We start from the raw sequence: 13526 nt of genomic DNA on the forward strand, positions 1-13526 counted from the left end.
GGGGAGGACAGAGAGGGAGAGAGAAAGATAGACACCTGCAGACCTGCTTCACCGCCCGTGAAGTGACTTCCCTGCAGGTGGGGAGCCGGGGGCTCGAACCGGGAGCCTTAAGCTAGTCCTTGGGCTTTGTGACGTGTGCTCAACCCACTGTGCGACTGCCCGGCTCCCTGGCGTCTTTTTTATAAGGACACAAATCCCATTCGTGAGGGCTCCACTCTCTAGACATAAGCAACTCCCCAAGGCTCCACCTCCAAGAACAGCACATTGGTTAGAATGTCAAGGCATGAACTTACGAAGGAAACAGACGTTTACCCTCCGGCATTCGCGGTTGCTTCTTCTGTTGGTGGCAGAACTAATTCCTCATTTGACATGGCTCAGTGCCCCACCACTTAGAGGTTGTTAGGACTCGGACTTGGTGGCTACTTGCTTTGTGTGCTATTTCAGCGAATGGTTGAGAGACATTTGCCAGAGTGCTGGGTTTTCTGAGTCTGCTCTGTAAGCAGTCAATACCTCGACTGGTTACAGCAGTAGGCCTGGAGGGTTAGCAGTACTGGGATCACATGTGTCTTTGTGGGGCTTTTTGTTTGGCTTTTAAATGTTTGATTTATTTATTTTAATGAGAGATTCAGAGAGAGAGAGAGAGAGAGAGACAGAAAAACACCAGAGCACTGCTCACCTCTGGCTGATGGTGGTGCTGGGGATTGATCCCAGGACCTCAGGCATGAGAGTCTTTTTGTGTAATCATTACGCTGTCTCCCCAGCACCAGACTTGACTTTGAGTGCCAGTGTCATCTAAGATTGTCATATGGTGACTTGGAAGTTGCTTTGCCTTTAGTTCCCTCATGTCACTAAATTGTTCTTGCTGGTCCTTTCATAAGAATATTGCATAAGGGGGGCCATGTCACAGTGCTCAAGGACCCAGGTTCCAGCCCCCCGTCCCCACCTGCAGAGGGAAAGCTTCACGAGTGGAGAAGCAGGGCTGCAGGTGTCTCTCTGTCTCACCATTCCTTTCAGTTTCTCTCTTCCAGACCATTTTTTTCTTTTCTTTTTTTTTAAAAAAATATTTATTTATTCCCTTTTGTTGCCCTTGTTATTTTATTGTAATTATTGTTTTTGTTATTGATGTCATTGTTGTTGGATAGGACAGACAGAAATGGAGAGAGGAGGGGAAGACAGAGAGGGGGAGAGAAAGAGAGACACCTGCAGACCTGCTTCACCGCCTGTGAAGCGACTCCCCTGCAGGTGGGGACCCGGGGGCTCAAACAGGGATCCTTGCGCCGGTCCCTGCACTTTGCGCCACCTGAGCTTAACCCGCTGTGCCACCGCCCGACTCCCTCAAGATGATTTTTAAGAGGCACACTACAACATTAAAACTTCCTTTGGGGAGATGGATTTCAACCTGGGTTGTCTGCATGACAAAGCAGGTGTGCTACACAAGTAGACTCCCCCTGTCCTTGCACACTGCAAGTCATTTTGTTCATCATGTTGCAGACATGGTAAGATGTGTTGTTCCATGACCTGTGTCCGACTGGCCACATGGTGCTCCTGGCTTCTCTCCTCTGACCTGAAGGTGCTTTCTGGCTCTGACTTCTGTGTACTTCTAGAACTAAGAGAGACACATGGATATGATTTTGACGGTGGTGGTGGTTCCCTTTAAAGTGACTTCCGGTTATCCCCAGGGAGTGGGGTAGTGAACAGATTTTTTTTGTTTTTGCCTCCAGGGTTATTTTTATTTTTTATTTTTAAAATGTCTTTATTGGGGAATTAATGTTTTACATTCAACAGTAAATACAATAGTTCGTACATACATAACATTTCCCAGTTTTCCACATAACAATACAACCCCCACTAGGTCCTCTGTCATCCTTCTTGGATCTTTATTCTCCCCACCCACCCCAGAGTCTTTTTACTTTGGTGCAATACGCCAATTCCAGTTCAGGTTCTACTTGTATTTTCTTTTCTGATCTTGTTTTTCAACTTCGGCCTGAGAGTGAGATTATCCCATACTCATCCTTCTGTTTCTGACTTATTTCACTTAACATGATTTTTTCAAGGTCCATCCAAGATCGGCTGAAAACGGTGAAGTCACCATTTTTAACAGCTGAGTAGTATTCCATTGTGTGTATATACCACAAGTTGCTCAGCCACTCATCTGTTGTTGGACACCTGGGTTGCTTCCAGGTTTTGGCTATTACAAAGTGTGCTGCCAAGAACATATGTGTACACAGATCTTTTGGGATGGATGTGTTGGGTTCCTTAGGATCTATCCCCAGGAGAGGAATTGCAGGATCATAGGGTACGTCCATTTCTAGCCTTCTGAGAGTTCTCCAGACTGTTCTCCACAGAGGTTGGACCAATTTGCATTCCCACCAGCAGTGCAGGAGGGTTCCTTTGACCCCACACCCTCTCCAGCATTTGCTGCTGTTACCTTTTCTGATGTATGACATTCTCACAGGAGTGAAGTGATATCTCATTGTTGTCTTTATTTGCATTTCTCTGACAATCAGAGACTTGGGAGCATTTTTTTCATGTGTTTCTCGGCCTTTTGGATCTCTTCTGTGGTGACTATTCTGTCCATGTCCTCCCCCCATTTTTGGATGGAGTTATTTGTTGTCTTCTTGTTGAGTTTGGCAAGCTCTTTATATATGTTGGTTATTAAACTCTTATCTGATGTATGACATGTAAAGATCTTCTCCCATTCTGTGAGGGGTCTCTTGGTTGGGGTAGTAGTTTCTTTAGCTGTGCAGAAGCTTTTTAATTTGATGTATTCCCATAGGTTTATGCTTGCCTTAGTCTTCTTTGTAATTGGATTCGTTTCATTGACGGTGTCTTTAAAATTTATGTAGAAAAGAGTTCTGCTAATATTTTCCTCTAAGTATCTGATAGTTTGTGGTCTAACATCCAAGTCCTTGATCCACTTGGAATTTACTTTTGTATTTGATGAAATACAGTGGTTCAGTTTCATTCTTCTGCATGTTTCAACCCATTGTTTCCAACACCATTTGTTGAAGAGACTCTGCTTTCCCCATTTAATAGTCTGAGCCCCTTTGTCAAAGATTAGATGTCCATAGGTGTGGGTGAACCAGACCATTTTTTCATTCAGATGAAGAGACAGTAAACGAGAGAGAGGGACCAGGCAGTGGCACACCTGATTAAGCACTCACAGCACAGGACCCAAGGACCCAGGTTCAAGCCCCTGGTCCCCATCTGCAGGGGGAAAGTTTCACCAGTGGTGAAGCAGGGCTGCAGGTGTCTCTGACTCATCCCCTCTCTCTCCCCTTCCCTTCTTAATTTCTATCTGTCTCTAGTCAATAATATAATAAATAAAAATATTAGAGACAGAGGCAGGAGTGGGTGGTGGGTGGGGAGAGAGAACCACAGTATATGAGCCACGCCCAGGGCCGTGGCACTCCGAAGTGGTCCTGGGGGTGACCCTCAGCCACGTGAATGGAAAGGCGGACACCATGCCCAGTGAACTATCCCTTTGTTCCCCTAGAAATTTGCACTGGCCTCACCTGCAGGGGAGTCGCTTCCCAGGCGGTGAAGCAGGTCTGCAGGTGTCTGTCTCTCTCCCCCTCTCTGTCTTCCCCTCCTCTCTCCATTTCTCTCTGTCCTATCCAACAATGACGACATCAATAATAACTACTATTATAAAACAAGGGTAACAAAAGGGAATAAATAAATAATTTTTTTTTTCTCTTTCTTTTTCCCTCCAGGGTATTGCTGGGCTCAGTGCCTGCACCATGAATCCACGGCTCCTGGAGGCCATTTCCCCCCCCCCCTTTTGTTGTCCTTGTTGTTGCAGCCTCGTTGTGATTATCATTATTGCCATTGTTGATGTTGTTTGTTGTTGTATAGGACAGAGAGAAATGGAGAGAGGAGGGGAAGACAGAGAGGGGGAGAGAAAGACAGACACCTGCAAACCTGCTTCACCACCTGTGAAGCGACTCCCCTGCAGGTGGGGAGCCGGGGGATCGAACTGGGATCCCCACGCCGGTCCCTGCACTTTGCGCCACATGCGCTTAACCTACTGCGCCACCGCCCGACCCCCTAATATCTTTAAAAATCTTAATAAAAAAAGAGAGAAAAGAAATTTGCACTGGAATAGAATGTCTATAAAAGTGCACTTATCCGGGGGCCAGGTGGTAGCACAGCGGGTTAAGGGCACGTGGCTCAAAGCACAAGGACCTGAGTAAGGATCCCGGTTCGAGCCCCCGGCTCCCCACCTGCAGGGGAGTCGCTTCCCAGGCGGTGAAGCAGGTCTGCAGGTGTCTGTCTTTCTCTCTGCCTCTCTGTCTTCCCTTCCTCTCTCCATTTCTCTCTGTCCTATCCAACAACAATGACATCAATAACAACAATAATGACTACTGCAATAAAACAACAGGGGCAACAAAAGGGAATAAATAAATATTAAAATAAATAGATAAATCCAGAAAAGGATTCTCCCCCCCTCCCGAGGCCCCCACTGCTTTCCTCCAGAAGTTACAATGCCAAATGTTCAGCCACTTTCTTTCTTTTTTTAAAAAGATTTTATTTATTCATTTATTTCTTTATTATTATTATTTTAATAGTTATATATATATATATATTTTAACCAGAGGACTGTTCTGCTCTGGCTTATGGTGGTATGGGGAATTGAACCTGGGACTTTGGAGCCTCAGGTATAAGAGTATTTGCATAACCATTATGCCATCGACCCTTTGCCTAAGATTTTATTTATTAATTCATGAGAAAGATGGGAGGAGAGAGAAAGAACCAGACATCACTCTGACACATGTGTTGCCCGGGGTTGAACTCGGGACCTCATGCTTGAGAGTCCAATGCTTTATCCACTGCGCCACCTCCCGGACCACAATTCAATTACTTTCATGCCTAGACCCTGTGCCTGTTGAACAAGTGCTCTACAGCACGCATCCCAACTGCATTTAAAGAAACCTGTCAGGTATGGATGCAGGTCCCTGGGAGTCAGAGAGCTGGAGTGTTTAGTATGTAGCTTAGCCAAAACAAAATGGGGGCCGGGAGTCTGGCGGTAGCGCCACCGGTTAAGCACAGATGGCCAAAGTGCAAGGACCGGCATAAGGATCTGGGTTTGAGCCCCCGGTTCCCCACCTGCAGGGGAGTCGCTTCACAGCTGGTGAAGCAGGTCTGCAGTTGTCTGTCTTTCTCTTCCCCTTTCTGTCTTCCCCTCCTCTCTCCATTTCTCTCTGTCCTATCCAACAATGACAACATCAACAACAATAAAACAACAAAGGCAACAAAAAAAGAATAAATAAATATATAAAAAAAATGAAGGCCTCCCAGCAGAATGGTTTTGCAAAAGACTTTCGTGCCTGAGGCTCTAAGGTCCCAGGTCCTATCCCCAGCTCTGCCATAAACTGGAGTTGGGCTGTATGTAGTCTGGTCTCTATCTTTCTCTTTCTCTCTCTGTATCTTTCTCTTTATACCACTCTTTCATTAAAAATAAATAAATAATAAAATGATAACAGTGGGCTGGGAGTGGTACAGCTGATGGAACATTGGACTCTCAAGCATGAGGTCCTGAGTGATTCTCTGGGGGAGTCTGTCTCTGTATCAGTACGTAACAAATACAAAATTCAAATAATAAACAACATCCAGGGACCAGAGGTATATAGTACAAAGATGTACACTCAGAGAAAGAGGGTTAAGTTGAGTCTCAACAAATTAGTAAAATTCAAAGAAAGGGAAGTGGCTATTCCCAAGGAAGAAAGTGGGGTAGAGAGAGAGAGATACAGAGACAGAGACAGAGAGAGACAGAGGTGTTCTGAAAATGAGCCTTTTATGCCCAAGATTCTGAAGTCTAAAGATCCGTCTCCAACACCACTAGATGCCAGTGCTGAGCAGTTCTCAATGACGACATCAATAATAACTACAATAAAACAACAAGGGCAACTAAAGGGAATAAATAAATAAATATTTAAAAAATAAAAATAAACATGGATCTGGGGAGACAGCATAATGGTTCTACAAAAGACGACCATAAACCTGAGCTGAGTAGTGCTCTGGTCAGTCTTTCTCTCTCTCTCTCTCTCTCTCTCTCTCTCTCTCATTAAAAATAAAATAAATGGGGGTCGGGCGGTGGCGCAGTGGGTTAAGCGCATGTGGCGCAAAGCGCAAGGACCGGCGTAAGGATCCCGGTTCGAGCCCCCGGCTCCCCACCTGCAGGGGAGTCGCTTCACAGGCGGTGAAGCAGGTCTGCAGGTGTCTGCAGGTGTCTCCCCCTCTCTGTCTTCCCCTCCTCTCTCCATTTCTCTCTGTCCTATCCAACAACGAATAGCTTCAACAAGGGCAATGATAATAATCACAACGAAGCTACAACAACAAGGGCAACAAAAGGGGGAAAAAATGGCCTCCAGGAGCGGTGGATTCATGGTGCAGTCACCGAGCCCAGCAATAACCCTGGAGGGAAAAATAAAATAAAATAAATAACATAATAATTTATTATATGTAAATCCCTCTAAAATCTATCAGTGGTTTATAGTGGTAATGAGGATTGAACCTGGGACCTCAGAGCTTCAGACATGCAAATCTTTTGCATGACCATTCTGCTCTCTCCCCAGCCAAGTTCTGTATGTTCTGAAAAGAGAAAGAATGGCAGAAATATCTGAGATGCACATAATAAACCTTGGGGCCGGTCATGTGTTGATAGTTAAAGAGAAATGCCTAAGTCAGAGAGGATATTGGCATTTTGAACTGGCATGTGGTTCTCCTAAGTGACATCTTCTCTAGGTGAGAGAAGGTGGTGGTCTGTTTTCTTTTTTTAGGAATTCATGTGGTATATGCTTGGATATGAGGACAGAATATGCTATAAAAAGCTGCCTTCTGCCTTCCAGGAGTTTGCATATTGATTGGAGAGAGAGAATAACAGCAATAACTAGGGCAAGGAGAAGCCCTCAGAGAAAGAGGGTTAAGTTGACTCTTAACAAATTAGTAAAATTCAAAGAAAGGAAAGTGGCTATTCCCAAGGAAGAGAGAGAGGAGAGAGAGGGAGGGAGGGAGAGAGAGAGGTGTTCTGAGAATAATGAGAAGGCAGATTCTGCTAGGTGTGAATGGATGATGCCTCTTCTGGACACTCAGGATTCAGAGACAACGTAGAAAAATACATGACGGGAGTCAGGTGGTAGTGCAGCGGGTTGAGCGCACATGGCACAAAGCGCAGGGACCAGTGTAAGGATCCCAGTTCGAGCCCCCTGTTCCCCACCTGCAGGGAGAGTCGCTTCACAGGCAGTGAAGCAGGTCTGCAGGTGTCTGTCTTTCTCTCCCCCTCTCTGTCTTCCTCTCCTCTCTCCATTTCTCTCTGTCCTATCCAGCAATGATGTCATCAGTAACAACAATAATAAAAATAACAAGGGTAACAACTGGGAAAATAAATAAATATAAAAAAAATACATGATGACTTTTCCGACAACCCAATAGGCTTGGGTTTGTCTCTGATGGTTGACCTTGGGAGTCAGGGCTGGACCTCCTCAGAGCATTGTAACGGGAACTAAATTGCTAAAGAGACGTCACTTAAGTCACTTAGCGTACTACCGAGCACATATGGCTTCAAAGAAATACTAGCAGCCGCTACCACTGGCAGAGCCTACGTGGACCGCGCTGTTGTTGATCTATTTCTGGAGCCCAGGGCTGCATGCATGTACTATCTCTGAACCATTTCCCCGGCCCAATTTCAGTGGTCTATTTTTTTAGGAGGAGAGAAAGAATGAGGGAGCCAGAGCAAAGAGCTGCCCTGCCATCTGTGCAGTTGTTGCTGCTGGTTCCATGTAGCACTGGGAAGGGAGCCCAGATCCTCAGGCACTCTACTGCTGACAGACCTCCCCGGCCCCTCAGCTGACTCCTGTGCATCTTGTCAGTCCCAAGTTGTTGGGCATTACACCCTGCTCCATCCTTGATGCTGTGGTCTATGGACATAATCCTTGTTTTGCCTGAGACCCGCCCTGCCTGCAGGGCACTGGTTTAATCCCACTGGTTAGAACCTTCCCAAAAGCTGCTATGGAAGCTTGCTACCTTCCCGCTCTTGTCTTTTCTCCACTCCCTCTCCTAGCCATTTCCTTTTCCCACTTGCCACTTCCGGTTATAGAGACATATAAAAGGCGTTGTCTCTGACCATTAAAGGCATTGGCGTTCCCGCTCCGCCACGAGTTCCTGGCCTCTTCCCTCTCCGGGGACGCTAGCCCGGCACCAAGTCTTGCACTGTATGTTCTCTGTTTTTGTTTTCAGATTTGAGGTCTGTGAAACTTCCTCTCCAAAGGCCAGGCTGCAGTTGCTTTTGTTCCACTCTGTGCAGTTCTGTCCTTGTAACTCCCGCGAGGCCCAGACATGCCACCCCTGTGTGGGCTCAGCTGAGTCCCGGGCATCTCTGTGTCAGCTCCAGGCAGCAGGCCTGGATTTGGCCCGTAGGCGTGAATATGGACACTTGTAAATGCTATCACATGTCCGAGTACTCAGATTTTACTTTAAATATCTTTTTTTTTTTTAATTTTAAATTGTAAAGTCCTCCGTTATCCTTGGTTTGCTTTCTTTTTAAATTATCTTTTATTTACTTACCGGATAGAGACAGCCAGAAACTGAGAGGGAAGCGGGAGACAGAGAGGGAGAGAAACAGAGAGACACCCGCAGCCCTGCTTCACCCCTTGCAAAGTGTGCCACTGCCCAGCCCCCCTCGGTTTATATCTGTGGTTTTAGTGACCTGTGGCCCATCGCTGTCTGAAAATACTGTGCAGTGTTTTATTTTGGGAGAGCACACTCATGTAACTTTTATTACGGTATATAATTTCTTCTCCTTCTCCTCCTTCATTTCTTCCTCTTTTTAATTTTTTAAAAAAGATTTTATTTATTTATGAGAAAGACAGGAGGAGAGAGAAAGAACCAGACATCACTCTGGCACATGTGCTGCTGGGGATCGAACTCGAGACCTCATGCTTGAGAGTCCAAAGCTTTATCACTGCACCACCTCCTGGACCACCTTTAAAATTTTTTTTTAATATTTATCTATTTATTTTCCCTTTTGTTGCCCTTGTTGTTTTTTATTATTGTTGTAGTTACTGATGTCATCATTCTTAGATAGGACAGAGGGGGGAGAGAAAGACAGACACCTGCAGACCTGCTTCATCACCTGTGAAGCGACTCCCCTGCAGGTGGGGAGCCGGGGGCTCGAACCGGGATCCTTAAGCTGGCCCCTGCATTTCGTGCCATATGCGCTTATCCCGCTGTGCTACCACCCGACTCCCTTTCTTCTTCTTCTTCTTCTTTTAAATATATATTTTTTAATTTTTAATGTTTATTTATTTCCCTTTTGTTGCCTTTGTTTTTTATTATTGTTGTAGTTATTATTTCTGTTGTTGTTACTAATGTTGTTGTTGTTGGCTAGGACAGAGAGAAATGGAGAGAGATGGGGAAGGCAGAGAGGGGGAGAGAAAGACAGACGCCTGCAGACCTGCTTCACCGCCTGGGAAGCGACTCCCCTGCAGGTGGGGAGCCGGGGGCTGAAACTGGGATCCTTGAGCGGGTCCTTGCACTTTGTGCCACATGTGCTTAACCCGCCTGCGCTACCGCCCGGCCTGGAATTGCTCTATTTTGATGTTGTTATTGCTGATCTCTTACTGGGTTTAACTTATAAATTGAACTTTTTCATAGGCCTGTATGTTATGAAATAGCACAATAAACACACACACACACACACACACACACACACACACACACACACACACACACACACAGTGTATATCCATGGTTTCAGGCATCTTCTGGGGCCTTTGAAAAGCGTCCTCTGTCCAGAATAAAGGGAAGACTAGTAGACTTTAAAAATCAGCTGTGGGGAGTCGGGCGGTAGATCAGCAGGTTAAGCGCAGGTGGCGTGAAGCACAAGGACCAACCTAAGGATCCTGGTTCGAGCCCCCGGCTCCCCACCTGCAGGGGAGTCGCTTCCCAGGCGGTGAAGCAGGTCTGCAGGTGTCTATCTTTCTCTCCCCCTCTCTGTCTGCCCCTCCTCTCTCCATTTCTCTCTGTCCTATCCAACAATAACAACAGCAATAATAACAATAGCAACAACAACAACAAGGACAACAAAAATGGGAAATAATGGCCTCCAGGAGCAGTGGGTTTGTACTGCAGGTACCTAGCCTCAGAGATAACCCTGGAGGCAAACAAAACAAAACAAAACGACGTCAGCTTCTAGCTAGAGAGGGCTGGTGGTTATAAATGTGTGTGAAAATCACATCGGCCATTTGGTTTCAATCAATAATTTTGTTCTCTCTGGCTTCATGGAAAATCTTTTTAAGTGTTTAAGAATCTTCATAGTTCTGAAAAGCCCTGGCAAAGCTCTGTACCGATGCGCTAAAGGTTCCGTCTCTGGGCTTCTGTTTCCCCTCCCTGTGTCCTGAGGTTGGCAGAGCTGTTTCTCTGCTTTTTGTCTGTCTGTCTCACAACATGGCGGGTTTGTAGTGAGAGATATTTGAGGAAGTGGAACAGCCCTCCGGCCTCTAGGAGTGACCCCACCCAGGCCCAGCAATGTATATTTTCCCATGAAGAAGTGATCATTTCTATTTTTAAGTCCTGCTTAGTCATTAAAAAAAAAAATTAGGGGGCTGGGCGGTATTGCAGCGGGTTAAGCGCACATGGTGCAAAGCACAAGGACCAGCATAAAGATCCGGGTTCGAGACCCTGGCTCCCCACCTCCAGTGGGGAAATCGCTTCACAAGCGGTGAAGCAGGTCTGCAGGTGTCTGTCTCCCCTGTTTTTGTTTTTTACAAGGGGTTGGGTTTTTTAAAAATATTTTATTTATTTTATTTTTGAGAGAGATGCAGATAGAGAGACAGAGAGAAACACCAGACCACTGCTCAGCTCTGGCTTATGGTGGTGTGGGGGATTGAACCTAGGACTTTGGAGCCTCAGGCATGAGAGTCTGTTTGCAGAACCCTTATGCTCTCTATCCTCCACCCTTCTCTCTCCTTTCTATCTTCCCCTCCTCTCTCAATTTCTTTCTGTCCTATCTTAACAATGACAGCAGTGACAACAATAATAATAACAACAACAATGACAATCAAGAACAAGGACAACAAAAAGGGAAAAAAATTGCCTCCAGGAGCAGTGGATTCATAGTGCAGCACCCAGCCCCATCTATAACCCTGGATGCAAATATATATATATATATATATATATATATATATATATATATATATATATATTCAATCATATTTTTATTAAGATTTTATTTATTAATGAGAAAGTAGGAGGAGAGAGAAAGAACCAGACATCATGCTGGTACATGTGCTGCCAGGGATTGAACTCAGGACCTCACACTTCAGAGTCCAACGCTTTATCCACTGTGCCACATCCCAGACCACTTAAAATCATCTTTATTTATTGGATAAGAGACAGCTAGAAATTGAGAGGGAAAGGGGTGCTAGAGAGACAGAGAGACACCTGCAGACCTGCTTCACCACTGGCAAAGCTTTGCCCTTGAAGATGGAGGCTGGGGCTCAAAGCCAGGTCCTTGTGTACTGTTACACATGCGCTCAACAGGCTGCGCCACCGGCCCGCCCTCTGCCCATGCAGTTTTGTTTGTTTTTTTTGCCTCCAGGGTTATTGCTGGGGCTCAGTGCCTGCACCATGAATCCACTGCTCCTGGAGGCCATTCCCCCGCCCCCTTTTGTTGCCCTTGTTGTAGCCTTGTCATGGTTATTGTTGTGGTTATTGTTGTTGTTGTTGATGTCGTTCGTTGTTGGATAGGACAGAGAGAAATGGAGAGAGGAGGGGAAGACAGAGAGAGGGGGAGAGAAAGATAGACACCTGCAGACCTGCTTTACCGCCTGGGAAGCGACTCCCCTGCAGGTGGGGAGCCGGGATCCTTCTGCCGGTCCTTGCGCTTCACGCCACGTGCGCTTAACCCACTGCCCCACCAGCCAGTTTAAAGTTGCAGCAAGGGAGTCGGGCTGTAGCGCAGCGGGTTAAGCGCAGGTGGCGCAAAGCACAAGGACCGGCATAAGGATCCCGGTTCGAACCCCGGCTCCCCACCTGCAGGGGAGTCGCTTCACAGGAGGTGAAGCAGGTCTGCAGGTGTCTGTCTTTCTTGCCCCCTCTGTCTTCCCCTCTTCTCTCTGTTTCTCTCTGTCCTATCTAACAAAGACAACAACAACAACAACAATAATAATAATAAAGAACAAGGGCAACAAAAAGGAAAACAATTAAAAAATAATAATTTAATAAAAAAGATTACAGAGATATATAAGGAAGAAAGTATTAGTTTCTTCTAGTCTCCCCTCCTCTCCCTCTTCCTCCTCAGATGACTGACCTTACAAGTCAGAACTGACAGGTTCTCAGACACCCAGTAACACTTGACAACAAGGAAAGGGCCCAGTCAGGTTTGAAATGCGCCCGCATTCCCAGACTTCATTTGTATCCACCGCCAGACTTTGCTGTCCCTGCTTTTCAGCCAGCTTCACTTTTGGTGTTACAGACAATTTGCCTCAGACGTACCCTGCAGTGGGGGACTTAGTGACTTGCCTTCTTAGCTAAAGAAAGGGTTGTCTGAATAGGAGGGACTTTTGTGACGTCCTATTGTAGGGGCAGCAGAGGAGAAGGGAAGTGAGAGATGAACATAGATGCAAGGAAGTTTCCCAGACTTTGAAAGATTGCTTAAAATGAGACTTGGAAAAACTCCCTTCTACGTCCCACCAGTCCTGCTCATAATACTGAGGGTGGAGTACTCAGAAAATGTAGGGTTTCAGCCAGCTCCCAGTCCAGGGCTGGGAAGACAGCATAATGGTTATGCAAAAAGTCCCCGGCTCTCCAATTACAGGGGAGTCACTTCACAGGCGGTAAAGCAGATCTGCAAGTGTCTGTCTTTCTCTCCCCTTCTCTGTCTTCCCCTCCTCTCTCCATTTCTCTCTGTCCTATCCAACAATGACATCAATAACAACAACAATAACTACAACAACAATGAAAAACAAGGGCAACAAAAGAGAAAAATAAATAAATATTTTTTTTAAAAAAAGAGACGGCCAGGTTTCAGCCAGCCCCTACTTCCGTTCCAGCAGTAGAAGGATGGTGCAGAGTCTTGTATGCTACTGGGTCTTCAAGCCATTGGGTGGCGTCTAGAAAAGAAAGAACTCTGGTGTTCACTTAGGAACCTCTTGGCAGAAACGCTCCAAGATTTTCTACCCTACTTAAAAAGGGGCCCTTGGCTCCTCCGTTTGCTGAATCCAGAGAATAATAACTGTAGGTCTGGGACACTCCCCACCCAGGAAGAAGAAGCATTCAGTTGCTTTTGGAAACCATATTCTTTCCTTTTTTAAAGATTAATTAATTAATATTTATTTACTTTTGCCTCCAGGGTTATTACTGGGGCTCGGTGCGAGCACTACAAATCCACTGCTCCTGGAGGCCATTTTTCCCCTTTTGTTGCCCTCGTTGTTTATTGTTGTTATTGCTGTCGTTATTGTTGGACAGGACAGAGAAAAATGGAGAGAGGAGGGGCAGACAGAGAGGGGGAGAGAAAGACAGACACC

The sequence above is a fragment of the Erinaceus europaeus genome, chromosome 11 (genome assembly GCF_950295315.1).
Source record: "Erinaceus europaeus chromosome 11, mEriEur2.1, whole genome shotgun sequence".
Lineage (NCBI taxonomy): Eukaryota > Metazoa > Chordata > Mammalia > Eulipotyphla > Erinaceidae > Erinaceus > Erinaceus europaeus.